Source organism: Syngnathus typhle, linkage group LG18, assembly GCF_033458585.1.
Source record: "Syngnathus typhle isolate RoL2023-S1 ecotype Sweden linkage group LG18, RoL_Styp_1.0, whole genome shotgun sequence".
Taxonomy (NCBI): domain Eukaryota; kingdom Metazoa; phylum Chordata; class Actinopteri; order Syngnathiformes; family Syngnathidae; genus Syngnathus; species Syngnathus typhle.
Window position 1 is genome coordinate 651,142 of NC_083755.1, and position 25,415 is coordinate 676,556.

Here is a 25,415-nt window from a genome sequence, read left to right on the forward strand (position 1 = left end):
CAACCATTCTTTGTGTCTGTGATGAATTCAGGAAACATGAGTGATCAGCGATCATTGTTTGTGTCTGTGATGAAATCAGGAAACATGAGTGATCAGCAATCATTCTTTGTTGAAAAGGAACTGTCTTGGTAGATGTCTTCATTTTGCTGTGTCACTGAGTTGCCAGCTGCGTCCTGTCTGACCCAGCTGTAATCTCTCTTCTGTGGTACATCGTAAAAACAGCAAGGCCAAACAGCAAGCATCCCTTGCAGTACTATTGGGGTAAAGCATTGATTAGAGAACGCATGATAACATATATATATATTTTTCCAACACAATGACTGAAGGAGGAGCATCATTTTTCTGAGCACAAGGCGCTCATTTTACGAAATTGACAAAAGTAGAGGAGGCAGGGCTTACACACTCATAGGACTGTACACAAAGTACTGAATGGAATTTTCAAATGTTTGTTCCATGTAAATGACAACAAATTGGAAGTTCCACCAAGACTTGAACTTGGATTGCTAGATTCAGAGTGCTCACAATCACAGCATGCAAACATTATTTGATTGATTGGTTGATTGACAGATTGATTGACAGATTGATTGACTGATTGATTGCCATATTGACAGATTGATTGGTTGACAGATTGAGTGATTGCGAAAGAATAGCAAAGAACGAGAATATCATCGAATGACAAGATGAACAATATAAGCAACTCGAAATAAGCGATATGGGCATGAAATGATTTTAACGTTCATAAGGGGTGACCATGAACCAACAGTTTAAGCTCCAGTAGTTTGTACCCTGATAAATTGCACTCACTGAATGTCTTCTTGTATGGATGAACTGGAGGTAGTTCTGAAGTGGGTCTGCAGGCAGCTGGCCAAGCCAAGAAGGAAAGTGTTGGCTTGACAGTTGAAGGAAAAAAAATGGAAACACAAATTAGAGGCTGGTTTCGGCCTACACGTGGTCAGGGGAGCATTGTAGCGGAGTGTCGCACACCTGGCTGTTGCTGACTCAGAAAGCTTCTGGCTCCTGTTTGCCAAGGTGTCCCTGGCCCACTTTGCAAAGCAGACAACACTGACAAATAGATTTAGAAAATGTTGTTTCCACCCAGTCTCAAACAGGGGGCGTTTCGCGTCTTAGAAGAACATGATGACCACTACGCTATGGAAACTGCTGTGACGTCCAAAGCATTTTGAGAAGCCTGAATTTATAAAGAAAATGTTGAAGTTGATTGGGGTGCCCAAACTTTTGCATACAACGGATATGTATATGACCAAATATTTGAGGTCCAACCGGGACTAAAACTGAGATCTAGAGCGCTCATGGAACCCTCAGGTGTGGGGAAGCATGCAAATTCATGGGGCAGCACACAAGCTGCTGCCATTTGCAAATTTTTCCCAGCTAAATGACAAATTATTTGAGGTCCCACCGAGACTTGAACTCAGATCGCTGGATTCAGAGTCCAGAGTGCTCACCATTACACCATAGAACCCTGGCAATGTGTCAAGTTTATTTTGATGACTGAATAACTATTAAGAGAAGAGCAACAGCAAACAGACCACAAGTGAGACAGAATATTAAGTCTTTTCTCGCGAGGAGTGCAGTACAGATCCTTCACAACAATCTCAATACACTAATTATCTGTATGCACTTCTGCTCTTTTTATTTGGATTTGCCCTACCCACAAAATTAGACAAGCCCTCTAAAAAGGGAGGAGGGAAGCACGTGGGCTTTGTTTCATAAGAAGAAAAATTACAAGGTGTTACATACTGATATGGAACAGTGTGAGAAAGAGTACGAGTGATCAGAAACCGTTCTTTGTGTCTGTGATGAATTCAGGAAACATGAGTGATCAGCGATCATTGTTTGTGTCTGTGATGAAATCAGGAAACATGAGTGATCAGCAATCATTCTTTGTTGAAAAGGAACTGTCTTGGTAGATGTCTTCATTTTGCTGTGTCACTGAGTTGCCAGCTGTGTCCTGTCTGACCCAGCTGTAATCTCTCTTCTGTGGTACATCATAAAAACAGCAAGGCCAAACAGCAAGCATCTCTTGCAGTACTATTGGGGTAAAGCATTGATTAGAGAACGCATGATAACATATATATACATTTTTCTAACACAATGACTGAAGGAGGAGCATCATTTTTCTGAGCACAAGGCGCTCATTTTACGAAATTGACAAAAGTAGTGGAGGCAGGGCTTCCACACTCATAGGACTGGACACAAAGTACTGAATTGGAATTTTCAAATGTTTGTTCCATGTAAATGACAACAAATTGGAAGTTCCACCAAGACTTGAACTTGGATTGCTAGATTCAGAGTGCTCACAATCACAGCATGCAAACATTATTTGATTGATTGATTGATTGACATATTGATTGACTGATTGATTGACTGATTGATTGGTTGACAGATTGAGTGATTGCGAAAGGATAGCAAAGAATGAGAATATCATCGAATGACAAGATGAACAATATAAGCAACTCGAAATAAGCGATATGGGCATGAAATGATTTTAACGTTCATAAGGGGTGACCATGAACCAACAGTTTAAGCTCCAGTAGTTTGTACCCTGATAAATTGCACTCACTGAATGTCTTGCATGGATGAACTGGAGGTAATTCTGGAGTGGGTCTGCAGGCAGCTGGCCAAGCAAAGAACGAAAGTGTTGGCTTGACAGTTGAAGGAAAAAAAGATGGAAACACAAATTAGAGGCTGGTTTCGGCCTACACGTGGTCAGGGGAGCATTGTAGCGGAGTGTCGCACACCTGGCTGTTGCTGACTCAGAGAGTTTCTGGCTCCTGTTTGCCAAGGTGTCCCTGGCCCACTTTGCAAAGCAGACAACACTGACAAATAGATTTAGAAAATGTTGTTTCCACCCAGTCTCAAACAGGGGGCGTTTCGCGTCTTAGAAGAACATGATGACCACTACGCTATGGAAACTGCTGTGACGTCCAAAGCATTTTGAGAAGCCTGAATTTATAAAGAAAATGTTGAAGTTGATTGGGGTGCCCAAACTTTTGCATACAACGGATATGTATATGACCAAATATTTGAGGTCCAACCGGGATTAAAACTGAGATCTAGAGCGCTCATGGAACCCTCAGGTGTAGGGAAGCACACAATTTCATGGGGCAGCACACAAGCTATTGCCATTTCGCAAATTTTTCCCAGCTAAATGACAAATTATTTGAGGTCCCACCGAGACTTGAACTTGCATCACTGGATTCAGAGTCCAGAGTGCTCACCATTTCACCATAGAACCCTGGCAGTGACAGAAGGAGGAGCTTAATTTTTCTGAGCACAATGCACTAACTAAGTTGCTCATTTTTATGAAATTGACAAAAGTAGTGGAGGCAGGGCTTACACACTCATAGGGCTGTCCACAAAGTACTGAATTGGAATTTCCAAATTTGTGTTCCATGTAAATGACTACAAATTGGAAGTTCCACCAAGACTTGAACTTGGATTGCTAGATTCAGAGTGCTCACAATCACACCATGCCAACATTGATTAATTGATTGATTGATTGATGGAACATTTATTGATCCCCCGGGATGGGGAAATTCAGGCCCCATCAGAATCCATACCACAGAGCGGGTATACAAAAGACACAGATTGCATGAGCGCAACTCAATAGGCTCTCATAAGGCTGCCACACAACAGCGCCACAAAGAAAGCCAGTAAGTGCGAAAGATAAAAGCCATCAAAGCAAAGGAAAAAAAGTAACAACGGCCAACCAGCACCCCTCAATATCAAAGAACACCCCAAAACACACAAAATAGCCTCCACGGGGTCCATAAACAGGTGTAAGGACAGTCCAGTTCAACGGCGGCCAATGGACCGTGGCCGTGAATTGGTGAAAACATCACAAAACAGGCAAACCTGTGAGCAGCGTCCTGGGCACGTGCAGATGGACACCACGGGGCTAGCACGGCGAAGGTCGTTGTTTCCGACGAGCACGAGGCTGCGAGGCCAAGGCGAGGGACCCGTCAGCACCGGCCGGATGGGACAAAATGGCCACCGCCATACCCATGTGCTTGCAATTGAAGACATTGCTGGTTTAAAGTCAAAGTGGATACACAAACAAAGAAAGGAAGAATAGTAAAATCACATGCTACAAATACAAGCAACATTTCAAGTTGCTTTGGCCGCTTTCGGTCATCAGTTTTGCAATTTGTCCGAGTGAAGGCAAAGTGCTTCGCCTTGTCGGTAAATGCCGCAGTGGGACATGCGTTCGCCAGATTGACAAGAACTTAGCACACTTTTTGAAATTTTCTTCAGACTTGGAATGAAATGGGAATGTGTATACAAAAACCAGATCCGAAAAATTCCTGATTATTTGATTTTGGCACTTTCTCTTTCAGAATGAACCAAAAAGTCAGGAGAGCTCTTGTGGTGGCAATGCGTCGTGACATCCGGGCCAGAGCCTGGAAGCCCACCGGCGCGATGGATGGGCATTATGAGAACATAACTGTTGCCCTCTGTGACGGTAAGACCGCGTTTAAGATGACTCTTTTCAGTCATCTGGCTAGCCGAGTCACAGAGGGCAACAGTTATGTTTTCGCCCATTTCATGGCGGAGCCCAACGCTCCAAACGTGCTGCTCTGCCAAAAGAGCAGCAGAGTATACGTCGGGGCGGAGGTGCGGTGTAGCGATGCCTTAAGGGCTGAGGCACGCGCACTCATTTTCCCCCCGGCGTTGGCGATGCCCCTCAGCGAGGTGATCGGGAACCCTCCTGAGGGGCTGGTAAACGTCGAGGGACAGGTCGAAAGTGTAAGTTTAATTCACCTGCATGTTAAATATCTATTTAGAACTACTAAAAATACAAAATTTAGTTTTCTTGCATTAAACGTTGCAGGCTAACTCAATGGTATGTCTGTTTGTTCCAAATTAGAAACAGCCAACCAGACTCGTGTCTATGCGCGGGGCTCGGTTGGTCGTGTACCTGAAAAAAGTAAGTAACCTGTCGCTTTACTGCTATTGCGCTTTAAACATGCATGCTGAAGTAATATTTGGTTTTAAACTATTGCAGGACGAAGCGGTCGTGAGAGTGGCTGTGTGAAGGGAGGCCACCTTGACCCCGATCAAGGTCGGGGCCTCCTACACGTTCACGCACCTGAGTGCCGTGACTAACGACTTCGGCCTGTCCCTAAATACAACACAGCACTCAAAGATATCGGTGAGTAAAGAAAAGGCTGGATAACGGAAAAGGAATGTCATCAGTTTAGGTTCAAATTTTACAACTTTACAACAAAGGCTGTTGAATTGTGACCAGCGTGTCTACAAACAACCCCCCCTCTCCCCGGTGGGGACAAAACGGTACAGATAATGGAAGGATTTTATGAATTAGTAATTGCATGTGATGTGACTGTGATGAATTAACCTTTAACTTTATGGAGTTATTCTTGACCTTTGAGTTGTATAATTGTTCTCAGTTTTCACCTGAGTAAACCTAATTGTGTTTTTATTTCCTAGGGTTACAATACAAGTGTCAGCTTGGTGGCCATTGAGCTACTGATGGAGGACGAGGAGGTCAAATTGTTGGACGTGGAGGGGGTCGAGACCGCAATTGCGATTAACGTATGGACCAAGACCTTTGTGGAACCACCAACGTTACCTGAAGAAGGACTCCCCTTAAATCTTATTTATTCGGAGGGTGAAGTGGTGGAGATTTGTAAATAAATTTTTATTTTGCCAATGCTGTCCATTTGCTTACATTGTTTTCTGTCAGTTAAAGGTTGGATGGGTGCAGTTGTGCTTTTCATTGGGAAGCGTTTAAATGTTCTGATTCACCCCATTCGAACTTCAACACTTTCCAAAAATTCATGTCAAGCTTGCCACCATTTTTCTCGTTCATAACTTTTACCGTTTTTAAGTAATTAGCAAATTTGTGCCTTTTATTTCCCCATTCATTCTTATTTACATGAACCCTTTTCTGCCCAAATTAATATTTCTAAAAAGGTGCATATTTTTTGGGTCCTTAGGTGTCCCTAAGTACGAATATGCCGCGCTTTTTTGGTTATGACGTCGCGTATATGAAATATGCGGCATCTATATATAGACTATGTGCTGATACGTGCACAAAAATCGGAGCATTCTGACGATTTGCAAGTGTAGCGTCATGTAATTTATTTGAATGTTCAGAGATAGTTGTGTTTTACACGTAACAGCTGTCTGCAACATGAAAGGGACCATTTCCACAATTTTCAATGGGCGTGCATGTGCAACGGCGGCCGTCATCCCCAGGGTATGGGGACCAGCCGTAAGAAAATGCCAAAGTTTCTATGAACACAAGTGGCTTTCATAGCCGTGTTTATTTGAAACAAACTTTCAACAACAAACTTTCAAACTTGCGGTACCATAAACGCAGATATAAACTGTAACTCAGCAGTGATGATGTTCAGCCTTGCGCCGCCACTTCCGGTCAGAAAACGGATCACGCGACCAGTGCTTCTCACACATTTTATCCCGGCTGGTGGTAAGCACGGAAACACTTCACAACTTTTACCGTTTTTAAGTAATTTGCAAATTTGTGCCTGAAAAATCCCCATTCATTTCAGTTTCCTGTAGTGGGTTCGATTTCCACATTCGCCGTCATTCATTATTTTACTCTTTATTCTCTATACTTTTATTTTCTACGCTTCTCATTTGTAACTACCGTTTTTTTCCGTGTATAGTGCGCCCCCATGTATAGTACGCACCCCTAAAAATGGCATGCTGATGCTGGAAAAAAGCTTGTATAATACGCACCCAATTTTTATGATTTTTTTTTCTTTTTTTTTTTGTTAAGTCCCAAAGATCGTCACACACGCAGGGAGGCAATGGGTCCCATTTTTAAAGTCTTTGGTATGGTCTTAACTAGGCTGGATGTCATTTTTTTTTGTTGGCGTTGATTTCTCCGACTGCCCCTAAACGCACCACCGCGCTCCGTGCGCAGGGGAAAGAGGCGGCTCTGTATGGGAGAGACGTTGAAGAGGAATAAAAACAACCTTGGAAACCAAAACTTGCCCCTCGTCGTGACTCGGAGCCGCAACAAATGTTTCGGATTTGTGTAGGGTACATTGTGACAGACGGCAAACTAGCAGGTGATCGAGCGAGCGTCTGATACAAGAGCATTGCGGTCGTATGGAGCGTGTTTGAAATGAACAGCAGAGACGAAAGGAACAAGGCAAAGTGTTGTGAAATAAAATATTACCTGTAATACGCATTTTGTTATTTGCTGATTGAAACTGCTAATTAAACTGTGAATTGAAACTAATAGGTGGAGAACTGAACTCTCGCTCTTTATATAGCTGACGTGTCTTGCGCAACCGCTCTGCGCATCTGTAATGGCGGCCTCCGTATGACGTCCGGTCCGCGATGGAGATTAAAAAACAAACAATATTTGACAATAACACACCATCGAGGATTGCACCATCGCATCAAACGATGTGTCGTCAATTATGAATTTTACTAAGTGTGTTGGGCAGGATGGCTGAATGCGATGCGCGATTGACAACAAACAAGAAGAAAGGTGAGTTTTATTTCGGGGGAGATTTGTCATGTCTCGTCCCCAGTTTAGCTATGTGTCTAGGTTGCCATACTTTCTGTTCGTGTCACCCCGCTCTTCCTGTGTCACCTCAATCGATGTAACGTGTTTTGTATTTAAGTCCTGTCTGCCCCTCGCTCACCGTTGGATCATTGCATGTGTTACTGTCATTCTGTTCCTGTCTTTGGTAATGTCACCCTGTCTTTTTGTTCCACGACTTTGTCGGTCAGTCCTGTTGTTGGTTTTGTTGTACCATGACTTTATTTAAAAAAAAAAAAAAAAAAAAAATATATATATATATTTTTTTCTTTGTACCCATGTATAATACGCACCCCAGATTTTAGGACAATAAATTAGTAAAATATTGCGCACTATACACGGAAAAAAACGGTAACATTCGCAGTCAACATTATTTAAATTAAGCAATTTCCACCACTTTGCTTACGTATTTGCATTCAACAAACACATTCATTACATTAACCAATTTAAACCACTTTAAAGTCATTATTTATTTTACTCTTTATCCTTCCCGGTTATCATTTTCAACGGTTATCATTTGTAACTTTTGTCATTTGCATTCAACATTCATTACATTAAGCAATTTCTACCACTTTGTTTACGCGTTTGCATTCAACAAACACATTCATTACATTAGCCAAATTCAACCATCACCAAGCAAGGGACCCGATTAGCTCAGTCGGAAACACAATGGCAATGTCAACCCGAGCCAGATTCCTGTAGTGCGTTCAATTCCCACATTGGCTAACATAAATTATTTTACTATTTATTCTTCCCCCTTATCCTTTTCAACGCTTATCCTTTGTACCTTTTTTGTAACATTTGTAACATTTCATTTTTAACGCTTATCATTTGTACCTTTTTGTAACATGTATTTGTAACATTTTCCCATTTATTTTACAATAATTAGTGTGAAGGTGAAGACCTTCACACTATTGTTATTCCTGTACTTTATTAGTGTGAAGGTGAAGACCTTCACAATAACAATGTTATTCTACTTTATTGTGTGAAGGCGAAGGCCTTCACACAATAAAGTAGAATAACATTGTTATTCTACTTTATTATTATTTTTTTTAAACAACTTATTCCTCCCACTTTTTTAACATCTAACTACTCCCACATGCTTCAACCGATTCACCTCGTTCAAACTTTCACACGTTCCAAAAATTCATGGCAAGCTTGCCACTTTTTTTCTCGTTCATAACATTTACCGTTTTTAAGTAATTAGCAAATTTGTGCCTTTTATTTCCCCATTCATTCTTAATGGCAATGTCAACCCGAGCCAGTTTCCTGTAGTGGGTTCGATTCCCACATTGGGCGTCATTAATTATTTTACTCTTTATTCTTCCCGCTTATCATTTTCAACGCTTATCATTTGTAACTAACATTCGCATTCAACATTCATTACATTAAGCAATTTCCACCACTTTGATTACGTATTCGCATTCAACAAACACATTCATTACATTAACCAAATTCAACCATTACTGAGGTAGGAACCTGATTAGCTCAGTTGGAAACACAATGGCAATGTCAACTTGCGCCAGTTTCCTGTAGTGGGTTCGATTCCCACTTTGGGCGTCATAAATTATTTTACTCTTTATTCTTCCCCCTTATCATTTGTACCTTTTTTGTAACATTTGTAACTAGGGGTGTAACGATACATCGATACACATCGATTAATCGATATAATGCTCTACGATTTATTGGCATCGATGCTAAAGGTAAACATCGATTTATATCGCCGTGTTTGACCTCGGACATTAGACGCGACTTTATTTTGAAATCCAGTTCATTGTTGCTTGCTTCCTCTCTCCGGGAGCAGTGCGCCCGGCGTTGTTGTGTTGTGAGCAGATCACGCACGTGAAAGGGGAGGCGACAACTAGTACGCGGCTCCTGGGCTGGTGCTATGGCTAGTGTCCAAAGAGACGAGGAAATTTGCTCCCCTTTAGGCTTCAAGTCATTCGTTTGGAAGCACTTTGGATTCCAAAGAAAAGATGGCTCAACGGACAAGACACGTGCAGTTTGTAAATCCTGCCACGCGGTGATCAAATATTCAGGGAGCACAAATCTCGCCGCACATTTAAAGAAAAAACACGACATCAAAGTTCAGTGTTAAAGTAAGCAATTTGTATTCTACAATACTCTTGTAATTTCCTAAATAAAGAGTTTGCAGTACCTTGTTGATTTTGCGTATGAATTGTTATAAATCAGGATATTGTTCTATATTTTCTATTTAAAAAAAAAAAAATCGATCGTAGAGCACTATATCGCGATATATCGTAAATGAATCGCAGCAGGCTTTAAGATATCGGCAAATATCGTATCGTAGTTCTTTATATCGATATTATATCGTATCGTGAAAAAACCCGCGATTTACACCCCTATTTGTAACATTTCATTTTTAACCCTTATCATCTGTACCTTTTTGTAACATGTATTTGTAACATTTTACCATTCATTTCACAATAATTTATTTTCCCTTTCTATTCTTCCCGCTCATCATTTTTAACGCTTAACGTTTGTAAATTAACGTCTGCCTTCGCCTTCACACGCAATTTCTTCCGAAATTGCAATTCTAGTTGTGTGAAGGCGAAGGCCTTCACACATTGTTATTCTACTTTATTATTATTTTTTTTATTAAACAACTTATTCCTCCCACTTTTTTGACATCTAACTACTCCCACATGCTTCAACCGATTCACCTCGTTCAAACTTTCACACGTTCCAAAAATTCATGGCAAGCTTGCCACTTTTTTTCTCGTTCATAACATTTACCGTTTTTAAGTAATTAGCAAATTTGTGCCTTTTATTTCCCCATTCATTCTTAATGGCAATGTCAACCCGAGCCAGTTTCCTGTAGTGGGTTCGATTCCCACATTGGGCGTCATTAATTATTTTACTCTTTATTCTTCCCGCTTATCATTTTTAACGCTTATCATTTGTAACTAACATTCGCATTCAACATTCATTACATTAAACAATTTCCACCACTTTGATTACGTATTCGCATTCAACAAACACATTCATTACATTAACCAAATTCAACCAGTATGTAGACAGGGACACAATTAGCTCGTGGGAAACACAAGTGATTCCAATACACGAGCATCTTTCCCGAGTGGTATCAAATCCCGCGTCAGTTCGATTCCCACATTGGGCGTCATTATATATTTTACTCTTTATCCTTCCCCTTATCATTTTCAACGCTTATCATTTGTACCTTTTTTGTAACATTTCATTTTTATCGCTTATCATTTGTACCTTTTTGTAACATGTATTTGTAACATTTTCCCATTTATTTCACAATTATTTCTTTCCCTTTTCATTCTTCCCGCTCATCATTTTTAACGCTTAACATTTCTAAATTAACATCTGCCTTCGCCTTCACACGCAATTTCTTCCGAAATTGCAATTCTAGTTCTACTTTATTATTATTAAACAACTTATTCCTCCCACTTTTTTGACATCCAACTACTCCCACATGCTTCAACCGATTCACCTCGTTCAAACTTTCACACGTTCCAAAAATTCATGGCACGCTTGCAAGTATTTTTCGCGTTCATAACATTTACCGTTTTTAAGTAATTAGCAAATTTGTGCCTTTTATTTCCCCATTCATTCTTAATGGCAATGTCAACCCGAGCCAGTTTCCTGTAGTGGGTTCGATTCCCACATTGGGCGTCATTAATTATTCTACTCTTTATTCTTCCCGCTTATCATTTTCAGCGCTTATCATTTTTAACTAACATTCGCATTCAACATTCATTACATTCATTTTTCCCTTCTCATTTCTACATTTTTCAACCGATTCAACCCATTTCAACTTTCAACTGTTCATCATTTCTTTACCTATTCCATTACTTAACAAAAACTTCACATCTTTTATTTTGAAATTCACACCCAGTTCCTTTTTCCCTTCTCATTTCTACATTTTTCAACCGATTCAACTCGTTTCAACATCATTCTGCAACATTCCTTAAATATTTATTCAACTTCTTCACCTTCACACGCAATTCCTTCAGGAATTGCAAATTTGTGTGAAGGTGAAGACCTTCACACTATTGTTATTCCTGTCCTTTATTAGTGTGAAGGTGAAGACCTTCACACTATTGTTATTCCTGTACTTTATTAGTGTGAAGGTGAAGACCTTCACACTATTGTTATTCCTGTCCTTTATTATTATTGTGTGAAGGCGAAGGCCTTCACACATATGTTATTCTACACCATTCTCTATTATTGTGTGAAGGCGAAGGCCTTCACACATATGTTATTCTACACCATTTACTTTATTATTGTGTGAAGGCGAAGGCCTTCACACATATGTTATTCTACACCATTCTCTATTATTAGTGTGAAGGTGAAGACCTTCACACTATTGTTATTCCTGTCCTTTATTAGTGTGAAGGTGAAGACCTTCACACTATTGTTATTCCTGTCCTTTATTATTATTATTATTATTTTTATTATTAGTGTGAAGGTGAAGACCTTCACACTATTGTTATTCCTGTCCTTTATTAGTGTGAAGGTGAAGACCTTCACACTATTGTTATTCCTGTACTTTATTATTATACAACTTATTCCGCTCACTTTTTTGGCGCTTAACTACTTCCACATACTTCAACCGATTCACTCCATTCCACTTTTCACTTATTCCAAATATTCATGGCAAGTGTGCTCACATTTTTCTCATTCCAAAAATTTTCCGTTTTCGCATAATTCATAAATTTATGGCGATTTTTGCCATATTCATTCTTAATGGCAGATTCAACATTTCACATTTACGTTGTTCCAGTTTCAAATTTACATGATTCAACACATTCAAATCACATTGGGGACATTCCCAAACTTGCTTAATTCAACATTTTCACGTTTTCATCTTTTATTTTGAAATTCACACCCAATTCCTTTTTTCCTTTTTCCTTCTCATTTCTACATCTTTCAACCGATTCAACCCATTCCAACTTTCAACCGTTCATCTTTTCTCTACCTATTCCACAACTTCCCGCTTACCAAAAACTTCAAATCTTTTATTTTGAAATTCAACCAAAATTCTCTAAAATTTCCTTTTTTCTACTCTAATTTCTACATTTTTCAACCGATTCAACCCATTCCAACTTTCAACTGTTCATCTTTTCTCTACCTATTCAACAACTTCCCACTTACCAAAAACTTCACGACTTTTATTTTGAAATTCACACCGAATTCCTTTTTCCCTTCTCGCTTCTACATTTTTCAACCGATTCAACCCATTCCAACTTTCAACTGTTCATCATTTTTCTACCTATTCCACAACTTCACGAAAACTTCACATCTTTTATTTTGAAATTCACCCAATTCCCTTTTCCTTTCTCATTTCTACATTTTTCAACCGATTCAACCCATTCCAACTTTCAACTGTTCATCATTTTTCTACCTATTCCACAACTTCCCACTTACCAAAAACTTCACATCTTTTATTTTGAAATTCACACCCAATTCCTTTTTCCCTTCTCATTTCTACATTTTTTAACCGATTCAACCCATTTCAACTTTCAACTGTTCATCATTTTTCTACCTATTCCACAACTTACCAAAAATTTCACATCTTTTATTTTGAAATTCACACCCAATTCCTTTTTTCCTTCTCATTTCTACATTTTTCAACCGATTCAACTCGTTTCAACATCATTCTGCAGCATTCCTTAAATATTTATTCAACTTCTTCACCTTCACACGCAATTCCTTCAGGAATTGCAAATTCTAGTTATTATTATTATTCTACTTATTCTGCCCACTTTTTTGGTGCTTAACTACTTCCACATACTTCAACCGATTCACTCCATTCCACTTTTCACTTATTCCAAATATTCATGGCAAGTGCGCTCACATTTTTCTCATTCCAAAAATTTTCCGTTTTCGCATAATTCATAAATTTATGGCGATTTTTGCCCCATTCATTCTTAATGGCAGATTCAACATTTCACATTTACGTTGTTCCAGTTTCAAATTTACATGATTCAACACATTCAAATCACATTGGGGACATTCCCAAACTTGCTTAATTCAACATTTTCACGTTTTCATCTTTTATTTTGAAATTCACACCCAATTCCTTTTTTCCTTTTTCCTTCTAATTTCTACATCTTTCAACCGATTCAACCCATTCCAACTTTCAACTGTTCATCTTTTCTCTACCTATTCCACAACTTCCCGCTTACCAAAAACTTCACATCTTTTATTTTGAAATTCAACCAAAATTCTCTAAAATTTCCTTTTTTCTACTCTAATTTCTACATTTTTCAACCGATTCAACCCATTCCAACTTTCAACTGTTCATCTTTTCTCTACCTATTCAACAACTTCCCACTTACCAAAAACTTCACTTTTATTTTGAAATTCACACCGAATTCCTTTTTCCCTTCTCGCTTCTACATTTTTCAACCGATTCAACCCATTCCAACTTTCAACTGTTCTTCATTTTTCTACCTATTCCACAACTTCCCGAAAACTTCACATCTTTTATTTTGAAATTCACCCAATTCCCTTTTCCTTTCTCATTTCTACATTTTTCAACCGATTCAACCCATTCCAACTTTCAACTGTTCATCATTTTTCTACCTATTCCACAACTTCCCACTTACCAAAAACTTCACGTCTTTTATTTTGAAATTCACACTCAATTCCCTTTTCCCTTCTCATTTCTACATTTTTCAACCGATTCAACCCATTCCAACTTTCAACTGTTCATCATTTTTCTACCTATTCCACAACTTACCAAAAATTTCACATCTTTTATTTTGAAATTCACACCCAATTCCTTTTTTCCTTCTCATTTCTACATTTTTCAACCGATTCAACTCGTTTCAACATCATTCTGCAGCATTCCTTAAATATTTATTCAACTTCTTCACCTTCACACGCAATTCCTTCAGGAATTGCAAATTCTAGTTATTGTGTGAAGGCGAAGGCCTTCACACATTGATATTGTACTTTATTATTAAACAACTTATTCCTCCCACTTTTTTGACATCTAACTACTCCCACATGCTTCAACCGATTCACCTCGTTCAACCTTTCACACGTTCCAAAAATTCATGGCACGCTTGCCAGTATTTTTCGCGTTCATAACATTTACCGTTTTTAAGTAATTAGCAAATTTGTGCCTTTTATTTCCCCATTCATTCTTAATGGCAATGTCAACCCGAGCCAGTTTCCTGTAGTGGGTTCGATTCCCACATTGGGCGTCATTAATTATTTTACTCTTTATTCTTCCCGCTTATCATTTTCAACGCTTATCATTTGTAACTAACATTCGCATTCAACATTCATTACATTAAGCAATTTCCACCACTTTGATTACGTATTCGCATTCAACAAACACATTCATTACATTAACCAATTTCAACCAGTATGTAGACAGGGACACAATTAGCTCGTGGGAAATACAAGTGATTCCAGTACACGAGCATCTTTCCCGAGTGGTATCAAAACCCGCGTCAGTTCGATTCCCACATTGGGCGTCATTATTTAATTTACTCTTTATCCTTCCCGGTTATCATTTTCAACGGTTATCATTTGTAACTTTTGTCATTCGCATTCAACATTCATTACATTAAGCAATTTCCACCACTTTGATTACGCATTCGCATTCAACAAACACATTCATTACATTAACCAGATTCAACCAGCATGAAGGAAGAAGCCTCATTAGCTCAATCGGAAACACCATGGCAATGTCAACCCGAGCCAGTGTCCTGTAGTGGGTTCAAATCCCACATTGGGCGTCATAAATTATTTTACTCTTTATCCTTCCCGGTTATCATTTTCAACGCTTATCATTTGTACCTTTTTTGTAACATTTGTAACATTTCATTTTTAACGCTTATCATTTGTACCTTTTTGTAACATGTATTTGTAACATTTTCCCATTTATTTCACAACTATTTCTTTCCCTTTTCATTCTTCCCGCTCATCATTTTTAACGCTTAACGTTTCTAAATTAACATCTGCCTTCGCCTTCACACGCAATTTCTTCCGAAATTGCAATTCTAGTTATTATTCTACTTATACTGCCCACTTTTTTGGTGCTTAACTACTTCCACATACTTCAACCGATTCACTCCATTCCACTTTTCACTTATTCCAAATATTCATGGCAAGTGCGCTCACATTTTTCTCATTCCAAAAATTTTCCGTTTTCGCATAATTCATAAATTTATGGCGATTTTTGCCCCATTCATTCTTAATGGCAGATTCAACATTTCACATTTACGTTGTTCCAGTTTCAAATTTACATGATTCAACACATTCAAATCACATTGGGGACATTCCCAAACTTGCTTAATTCAACATTTTCACGTTTTCATCTTTTATTTTGAAATTCACACCCAATTCCTTTTTTCCTTTTTCCTTCTCATTTCTACATCTTTCAACCGATTCAACCCATTCCAACTTTCAACTGTTCATCTTTTCTCTACCTATTCCACAACTTCCCGCTTACCAAAAACTTCACATCTTTTATTTTGAAATTCAACCAAAATTCTCTAAAATTTCCTTTTTTCTACTCTAATTTCTACATTTTTCAACCGATTCAACCCATTCCAACTTTCAACTGTTCATCTTTTCTCTACCTATTCAACAACTTCCCACTTACCAAAAACTTCACTTTTATTTTGAAATTCACACCGAATTCCTTTTTCCCTTCTCGCTTCTACATTTTTCAACCGATTCAACCCATTCCAACTTTCAACTGTTCATCATTTTTCTACCTATTCCACAACTTCCCGAAAACTTCACATCTTTTATTTTGAAATTCACCCAATTCCCTTTTCCTTTCTCATTTCTACATTTTTCAACCGATTCAACCCATTCCAACTTTCAACTGTTCATCATTTTTCTACCTATTCCACAACTTCCCACTTACCAAAAACTTCACGTCTTTTATTTTGAAATTCACACTCAATTCCCTTTTCCCTTCTCATTTCTACATTTTTCAACCGATTCAACCCATTCCAACTTTCAACTGTTCATCATTTTTCTACCTATTCCACAATTTACCAAACATTTCACATCTTTTATTTTGAAATTCACACCCAATTCCTTTTTTCCTTCTCATTTCTACATTTTTCAACCGATTCAACTCGTTTCAACATCATTCTGCAGCATTCCTTAAATATTTATTCAACTTCTTCACCTTCACACGCAATTCCTTCAGGAATTGCAAATTCTAGTTATTATTATTATTATTCAACATCTTCCGCTCACTTTTTTGTCCATTAACTACTTCCACATACTTCAACCGATTCACTCCATTCCACTTTTCACTTATTCCAAATATTCATGGCATAGGTGCTCACATTTTTCTCGTTCCAAAAATTTTCCGTTTTCGCAAAATTCACAAATTTACGGCGATTTTTGCCCCATTCATTCTTAATGGCAGATTCAACATTTCACATTTACGTTGTTCCAGTTTGAAATTCACATAATTCAACACATTCAAATCACATTGGGGACATTCCCAAACTTGCCAAATTCAACATTTTCACGTTTTCATCTTTTATTTTGAAATTCACACCCAATTCCTTTTTCCCTTTTCCCTTCTCATTTCTACATTTTTCAACCGATTCAACCCATTCCAACTTTCAACTATTCATCTTTTGCCTACCTATTCCACAACTTCCCACTTACCAAAAACTTCACATCTTTTATTTTGAAATTCAACCAAAATTCTCTAAAATTTCCTTTTTTCTACTCTAATTTCTACATTTTTCAACCGATTCAACCCATTCCAACTTTCAACTGTTCATCATTTTTCTACCTATTCCACAACTTCCCACTTACCAAAAACTTCACGTCTTTTATTTTGAAATTCACACCCAATTCCTTTTTCCCTTCTCATTTCTACATTTTTCAACCCATTCCAACTTTCAACTGTTCATCATTTTTCTACCTATTTCACAACTTACCAAAAACTTCACATCTTTTATTTTGAAATTCACACCCACTTCCTTTTTCACTTCTCATTTCTACATTTTTCAACCGATTCAACTCGTTTCAACATCATTCAGGAAGATTCCTTAAATATTTATTCAACTTCTTCACCTTCACACGCAATTCCTTCAGGAATTGCAAATTCTAGTTGTGTGAAGGCGAAGGCCTTCACACATATGTTATTCTACTCCATTTACTTTATTATTATTATTATTATTATTATTATTCTATTTTATTCTCCTCACTTTTTTGTCCCGTTTCATCTTTCACATAATTCATCCGATTCACTCCATTCCACTTTTCACGTATTCCAAATATTCAGGAAAGGGTGGCTTGTATTTTTCTCATTCCGAAAATTTTCCGATTCCGCAAAATTCCCAAAATTCCGACAAATTTTTCCCCATCCATTCTTAATGGCACATTCGACATTTCACAAAATTTCGTGTTTCACCTCTAACTTCTACATTTTTCAACCGATTCAACCCATTCCAACTTTCAACTGTTCATCTTTTGCCTACCTATTCCACAACTTCTCACTTACCAAAAATTCCAAATTTTCAAATTTGAAATTCAACCAAAATTCTCTCAAATTCCGTTATTCCACTCTAATTTCTACATTTTTCAACCGATTCAACCCGTTCCAACTTTCAACTGTTCATCTTTTGCCTACCTATTCCACAACTTCCCACTTACCAAAAATTCCAAATTCTCAAATTTGAAATTCAACCAAAATTCTCTAAAATTTCGTTTTTCTACTCTAATTTCTACATTTTTCGACCGATTCAACCCATTCCAAATGCATTGACCTTATGCTTCCCACATTCACTCCCATTCACCCCCACTTCCACTACGCTTACACATTCAACCCTTGACCCCCAATTCCAGTGTGGCGGCCATCTTGGATTGACCCTCAAGTGCCCCCAATGAACCCAAAATGAACCGGAAGTGCCCCAAATCAAACCGAAAGTGACCCCAAATAGACCGGAAGTGACCTCAGGTAAACCGGAAGTGACCCCAAATCAAACCGGAAGTGACCCCAAATGTACCGGAAGTGACCTTTTTAGACCGGAAATGACCCCTAATAAACCGGAAGTGACCTCAGACGAACCGGAAGTGACCCAAATTAAACCGGAAGTGACCCAAATAAACCGGAAGTGACCCCAAATAGACCGGAAGTGACCCCAAATAGACCGGAAGTGACCTCTGGTAAACCGGAAGTGACCCCAAATCAAACCGGAAGTGACACCAAATGAACCGGAAGTGACCTTTTTAGACCGGAAATGACCCCTAATAAACCGGAAGTGACCTCTGTTAAACCGGAAGTGAACAGTTTTAAACGGGAAGTGACCCAAATAAACCGGAAGTGACCCCAAATAGACCGGAAGTGACCCCAAATAGACCGGAAGTGACCCCAAATAGACCGGAAGTGACCTCTGGTAAACCGGAAGTGACCCCAAATCAAACCGGAAGTGACCCCAAATGAACCAGAAGTGACCTTTTTAGACCGGAAATGACCCCAAATAAACCGGAAGTGACCTCAGCTAAACCGGAAGTGACCTCTGCTACACCGAAAGTGACCCAAATAGCTAAATTTGCGCTAACCTTTGAATATGTGTCCTATTCAAATTCTAATATTAAGATATCCCTTTGGGTTTTCTAACAAATTGGGACTTCATTAAGGTAATATTCACAGCACTATTATGTTTATGTCCATCTTGTGTTTGTCTGTCCGCGCGTGTTGGCAACTTAGCCTCAAACGGTCCGTGCGTCTTCTTGCTATTGTTAGCACGCTAGCATCTGCGGTTGTTACTGTTAGCTTGTTAGCGCGCGTGTAAACGACATATATTCTTCAAACGTTGACCGATATAGTCCTTGCGTCTTCCAGCCTTAAGACGCTTTAACGTGAGCAGTGATTAGATACATCCGCTTATCGCGATTGTTGCAGCCCGCGCGCAGTGGTCAGTCACAGAGGGCGGTTATCGACAGAGACTATTGCTGTGATTGTGTGCGTGTTTGCCAAAAAGTAAGTGTAGACATTTAAGTGTTACATTGTTTACTGTTGTGCTGTTTGTCTGCTCCCGGATTGTTTTGTGTGTGCGCCAGTTGGTTGGTGGCTTCGGCGATGCTTTACATAAGAAGTCGTTTATTTGGTTTATTTTCTCAGTGAAGCATTGCCGCTAGCTAGCTAGCATTAGCGAAACGTCCAATAGCAACTACCTTGGTCGAGCTCGGCTCCGGAGTTCAATAATCGTAAACAGGCGGTTGCTGTGTCGAATTAAATATTTTATATTAAACTTTGATTCTCTCAATAATCACAATAGAATGTATATAAATGTCTTTATTTCATCGGGACTTTTACGGTGGCGCACGGCGACCGGATATGACGTCACATTGTAGTTTTCCCCACCCTCGTGTTTACTTGTAGGCCACAAATCGGCGACCAAATATGACGTCACATTGTAGTTTTATTACGTTGCGTTTACTTGGATGCAACAAATATATCTTACACAATGGTTTTCACTATTACGCATACTGTAATATAAATAAATGTTGATGTTTAGTAGACAAACAACGCATCCTATGTTGAAAAATCAATGGACATTTTGAGGTTAAATTGTTGCGTTGGAAAGTGACGTCACCGCGCCAAGTCTCGCGTGAGTTATACCCGCTTATCGCGATTGTTGCAGCCCGCGCGCAGTGGTCAGTCACAGACGGCGGTTATCGACAGAGACTGTTGCTGTGATTGTGTGCGTGTTTGCCAAAAAGTAAGTGTAGACATTTAAGTGTTACATTGTTTACTGTTGTGCTGTTTGTCTGCTCCCGGATTGTTTCGTGTGTGCGCCAGTTGGTTGGTGGCTTCGGCGATGCTTTACATAAGAAGTCGTTTATTTGGTTTATTTTCTCAGTGAAGCATTGCCGCTAGCTAGCTAGCATTAGCGAAACGTCCAATAGCAACTACCTTGGTCGAGCTCGGCTCCGGAGTTCAATAATCGTAAATAGGCGGTTGCTGTGTCGAATTAAATATTTTATATTAAACTTTGATTCTTTCAATAATCGCAATAGGGACTTTTACGGTGAGTACGGCGACCAGATATGACGTCACATTGTAGTTTTCCCCACCCTCGTGTTTACTTGTAGGCCACAAATCGGCGACCAAATATGACGTCACATTGTAGTTTTATTACGTTGCGTTTACTTGGATGCAACAAATATATCTTACACAATGGTTTTCACTATTACGCATACTGTAATATAAATAAATGTTGATTTTTAGTAGACAAACAACGCATCCTATGTTGAAAAATCAATGGACATTTTGAGGTTAAATTGTTGCGTTGGAAAGTGACGTCACCATGCCAAGTCTCGCGTGAGTTATACCCGCTTATCGCGATTGTTGCAGCCCGCGCGCAGTGGTCAGTCACAGACGGCGGTTATCGACAGAGACTGTTGCTGTGTGTCACTTCCGGTTTATCTGGGGTCATTTGGGGTAATTTCTTTATGGCAGAAATGCATGGCGTCTTTCTCCCTGCAGTCCCTGTGGAAGTTTGAACATTTTCTCCAAACACAAGATTCACGTTTTTATGCTGTATTGTATCTTATTTTTCATTGGTTGAGTTTGTGTGCAAGACATATTTAAAATTCCCACACCAAAATATTTGTTTGTATTTAAAATTAATATATTTTTAAAAAAATTACATTTGATGGAAATTTATGTTCAAGTACAGTAACTGAATTTTCTCTCTCTCTCTCTCCCTCTCTATGCAGGTGAATTGCTTTGATCAGGTAAAGTGTGGATTATGATTATTTATTTTCATTAATGGCATCAGACGTTTTCAGACAGATTTATAGTTTTTGTGGCAACAAAATTCTTTCTTCGTGCTCATGATTTTTAAAGAATTTTGAAAATACAAGACTAAAGAGAAAGTAGGTTTTGGTGTTACATAGAAAGGGCTCTGAAAAAATACTATCACAAAGATTCGAGTTTTTTTTGTGGGAGAAATTTGGCATACATTACAACGTTTGTTGTGGTGGTGCTTGACACAAACTGTTGCTTCCCAATTTGAACACTAGGTGTCATCCAAGTGACATTAAAAAACTTATGTGGTGCTGTCGCTTTGTTGCAGCGTAAACAACAAAAGAAAAAAGACATATAAAATCCATCCATCCATCCATTTTCTGTACCGCTTAGTCCCCACTGGGGTCGCGGGCGTGCTGGAGCCTATCCCAGCCGTCATCGGGCAGTAGGCGGGGGACACCCTGAACCGGTTGCCAGCCAATCGCAGGGCACACAGAGACAGACAACCATTTGCACTCTCACTCGCACTCGCACTCACACCTAGGGACAATTTGGAGTGTTCAATCGGCCTACCAAGCATGTTTTTGGGGTGTGGGAGGAAACCGGAGTGCCCGGAGAAAACCCACACGGGCCCGGGGAGAACATGCAAACTCCACACAGGGAGGGCCGGAGGTGGAATCGAACACTTGTTTGTCAACCCCTCACATTTTACGGCCATTGCATACCTGCCAAGCTAGACTGCAGTGCTTTTTTCATCGCCACTGCATGTCCTTCGAAAACACGTGGTAGTTTGTTCAATTTTCAACGACTTTTATGAGGCAGTCTTTTTACTTCCGCTATCATTACAAAGCATATATAGATGCGTTCTACGGCCGTTGAGTACCTGCTGAGCTAGACTGCAATGCCTTTTCATCGCCACAGCATGTCCTTCGAAAACAATTGGTAGCTTGTTCAATTTTCAATGACTTTTGAGGCAGTCTTTTTTACTTCTGCTATCATTACAAAGCATATATAGATACGTTCTAGTTATTTTCTTTGAGATGCTGATTAAAGCCCAAAGCAGCACTGCATAGACACACTGCGTAGTGTGTTTGCATGCTATCTATCACCACTAATAATGCATCACGTGGTGTAATACATTTGCTGTATTCGGACGAAAGGATGTTAATGCATGTTTTATGTGTTTGTGATACCATTGGTTGAATATGTGTCATATTCAAACGCTAATATTAAGGTCACCTTTTGGGTTTTCTAATAAATTGTGACTCTTCTGTCGTGTTGTGTGCAAATAGCGACTATTCCTCATTTTTTGTATCATTGGTTTGTATGGTGGCAGGAGCATCCCCAGTTGTGACCACTGTGTGGATGTGTTTGAAGTGAATCATATTCAAATGATTATGTTCTGTTCTTGCTTAATTTTGTTTAAGTAGATTGTGTGCTAGAAATATTTAAGATATCAATATATGTGTATATTTTAAATAGTCCTGCAACATTTTGTATGTTCAAGTACAATAACTGATTCTCTTTTTGTCTCTGTTTGCAGAGTTCATTCGCTTTGACCAAAGGTGAAGTGCCGATCATATCCAGCCAGCTATCCATGCTTCCACCCATTATGCAATAAAAGTTTCATAGTGATGTTTAACTGTAAAAAATGCTGTTTGTTCTTTGTACAACATACAATTAGATGCAGAGATCCTGTCACCTGTTTGTAAATGCGTTTATACATTTAATGTACAAATGCTCTTGTTAGGAATATTACAATCTTTTAGCATTTACTGTTGTGCATTTTATCATTCATTTTATGTGGCCACATAATAAACATGTTTTTCTGCAAAGAATTGCTAACCGAATTTCACATTTTATTAAAAATTGTCATGCAATCTTAATTTAAGTCAATTTCTAGTATACGGCGGTTCAGCAGTGACAGTAAAAATAAGGTTGCAGTGCCACCATTTTTAAAGCTGACGTGAATTACAAGAGAAGTAGAAAGATGGTACCATTGTAACAAATGTTTAAACACTGTGGTTGACTTTTATGCTTTTTGTACCCCTTCTACCCAGGCTGCCGACTGAGTCCCAACCCACCCCAACCCACCCCAACCCTCTTTATCGCTGCTCCACCTTTTGTCTCTGACTTCTCTCACTCACTGTCCATCTTGTGGTGTTGATAAGACAATCTGATGTGTGGATAAGACAATCTGACTTGTGGATAAGACAATCTGATTTGTGGATAAGACAATCTGACTTGTGGATAAGACAAAAACCCTTTTTGGGCTGTGCATTGAAATATATCCCCTTGCATCGGGGCCTGACTGTTGAGACTTCTTTATTACCTGTTGTGTGGAATCCAATTGAGAAAAGTGCAAGACACGAGCCATGCCACGCAAAAGCAAGAAGGCGCAAGCTGCCAAGGTAAGCTGGCAACAGCGTAAAAACAACACAGACTCTGGAAGTGCAGATAAACCAACAACTGCCAAAGAATTGATGGCCATTGAACCTGAAAACTCTATGGAGGTAATGATGTCTCCATCTCATGATCCTGTAACATGTGTTTTGGCATCCTACAGTCAAGATCATCCAAAGTATGCTGATTCCAGAAACAGTCAGTGTGCTGCAAACTCTGCTACATTTCTAGCTTTCCTGCAGGAGATAGAGAATGTGACCAGTGCTCACCTGGACCTTGTTCTCGATCGAGGCAATGAGTTCTATGTGGCTACTGTGGCTGTGCTGAAAGCAGAAGGACGGTACGAACACCATCATTTGGCAACCGATGAAATCCCATCCATTGTGAAGGGCTTGCACAAACAGCATGTGTTAATAAAGTATCAGTCAATGTATGGTCTTTTCAATTCCTCTATTGCTGATGTGGCATTTATGATGCTCTGTGACGGACTTCAGTGCCTGGTGTCAGAGGTAAATTATGCTCTTTTGGTCATGAATTCATTGTTTATTGCTGTTTTCCGAAACCGCCAAGGAAGATATGGCTATTTTGATCCACACGCCAGAGAAAGGGATGGGCTCCCTCCGCCCTCCAGTGCACCACGTGGTACAGCTGTCATGATGCTTTTTACATGTTTGAACGATCTGATAAATAAGCTCATACAGGTTTTTACTCTGGCTGGTGCCGCTCCCACTACTCAATATGAATTGATGCCTGTAAGTTTTCAACCTATTGATAATGCAAGTGACCGTGAAATGGCGACTGATGCAGAATCACCTCTTATGACAACACACAATGATGATGCTATGTTAAGCCAGTCTGCTGCTGAAATGACGCAGCGTATGGTGACGGGTGAGTCCAGACCATGTGCGAGCAAACGCTACGAGTCCATTGGAGGGGTACATGACAACAGTAAGGTGGTATGTACGCAACAAAAACAAACACGAGATGTGTTGAAAATTGTGAAATCCAAAAGGAAAAAATTTCAAAGACGAACCCAAGCCCACAAGATAATTGATAACGCTATGGCGAGAGTTGCAAAACAAGAAACAAGGCGAATAAACGCAAACCTGAGAAAGAAGGAAAGTTACAGCCAAACTCCAGAGATTAGACAACGTAAAAAGTCTTACATAGTAACTCGCTACCAGCAAGACCCTAATTTCCGTGTAAAACAAAAGTTGTTTGCAGTCGACCGCTATTGCAAACATGACACAATTAAGATGAAACAGCGTTCTTATAGCAAACAGAAATATAGTCATGACGATGAATATCGAGCCAAAAAGTGCTATTCTGTTAAACAGAAATATAGTCATAATGTTGAGTATCGGACCAAAAAATGTTCCTACATCCATCAGAGATATGGTCGTGACGATCAATTTCGGGACAAACAACGTTCCTATATCAAGCAGAGATATGGTCATGACGATATATTTCGGAACAAACAACGTTCCTATATCAAGCAGAGATATGGTCATGACGATACATTTCGGAACAAACAACGTTCCTATATCAAGCAGAGATATGGTCATGACGATACATTTCGGAACAAACAACGTTCCTATATCAAGCAGAGATATGGTCATGACGATACATTTCGGAACAAACAACGTTCCTACATCAAGCAGAGATATGGTCATGACGATGAATTTAGGCGCAAACAGCGTTCTT

At 39.2% G+C, this 25,415-nt stretch overlaps 1 non-coding gene across 1 annotated transcript; it reads right to left on the reverse strand.

Moving 5' to 3' along the window:
• Nucleotides 1-1,408: 1,408 nt before the first annotated feature.
• On the reverse strand, nucleotides 1,409-1,480 carry trnaq-cug (transfer RNA glutamine (anticodon CUG)). The gene has a single exon. It is a non-coding gene; the product is annotated as a tRNA-Gln (tRNA).
• Between the last annotated feature and the right edge of the window lie 23,935 nt (nucleotides 1,481-25,415).